Raw genomic sequence first — 1,109 nt, forward strand, 5'->3', positions numbered from 1 at the left:
CATTCTTCTGCTTTCTCTTAGAAAAAGAATAGTTGGGTTATAAAATATACATAATTAAAATAAGTGCATGTATTTATATGTTTATATATTGAGTATTATTCAATGTTAATTAAGAGCATACTTTAATAATAGACTTTGAAACTAAGATTTAGATTAATAGAACAGTACATGACAAATATTCAACTAGCGAATCACGAATTAGTTTTTGAATTTTCTTATCCCTCTCAAAAAATATAAATGATCTCATAGTATAAAATTGAAACAGGCGGCAGAGTAAGTGAGTTTGGTGCTATGTCTCACACCACTTTGTTGGTACAGCCTACCAAGAGGTTAGAAGGCAGAACTTATGTAGACTGAATCTGTGAATAAATGAGTGGAAAGTGTTTGTAAAATGTATGAAAAGCATCTAAAAAGAACGAATCCCAGAAGTCCCTCTATCACATAAAATATCAGCCAGTTGATTGTTTTTATTGATGATCTTGTAGACCTGGGCTGTCTTGTTCATCGAGCTGATACCCAGACATACCAACATTGTAACAAAGACTGGATTAAAGAGAAGACCTACATGCCTCTTCATCGATAGGCCCAACAAGATGGGAAATAACTAAGCTGGAAGCATTAAGGGCATGGAGCTGGACTCAAAACACAGGTGTGTACAGCCTCCTATAGTGAACGTTTTGTATTATGGTAATCCTGTTTCTATTGTGGTAATTCTAACCAATATAAAATGTATTAGGTAAAATGTGAGGCTCTTGTTCAAGCTAAAATCTCCGTTGCCCCTTTCTCTTCCATTTTTTCTTTCTTTTCTTTTCTCTCTCTTTTTTTTCACTTCAATCATTTTTATGATGTTTTAGATGGAGGTGATTCTTTGTCAGTGAATGTTGGTTTCAGTCCTTCAAATTGTTCAAATCTACTATAATACTCATTATACTAACAAGATGGGGGGTGGTGACAATAATTCAGTTGTGTCCTCAAGATAAATTGTTAGTGGAAAAAACAAAGCCAAATAAATGTTCTTTAGTTACAATAAATAAATAAAAATAAACAAATTTCTTCTACTTCCATCTCTCATCAAACACTAATCCACAAAGAATAAGTGACATCTCTGG

The 1,109-nt window shown here is 33.0% G+C and overlaps 1 pseudogene; it reads left to right on the forward strand.

Moving 5' to 3' along the window:
• The first annotated feature begins 291 nt into the window (after positions 1-291).
• Positions 292-604, forward strand: LOC103128760 (enhancer of rudimentary homolog; annotated as a pseudogene).
• The last annotated feature ends 505 nt before the right edge of the window (positions 605-1,109 follow it).

The sequence above is a fragment of the Erinaceus europaeus genome, chromosome 3, assembly GCF_950295315.1.
Source record: "Erinaceus europaeus chromosome 3, mEriEur2.1, whole genome shotgun sequence".
Taxonomy (NCBI): domain Eukaryota; kingdom Metazoa; phylum Chordata; class Mammalia; order Eulipotyphla; family Erinaceidae; genus Erinaceus; species Erinaceus europaeus.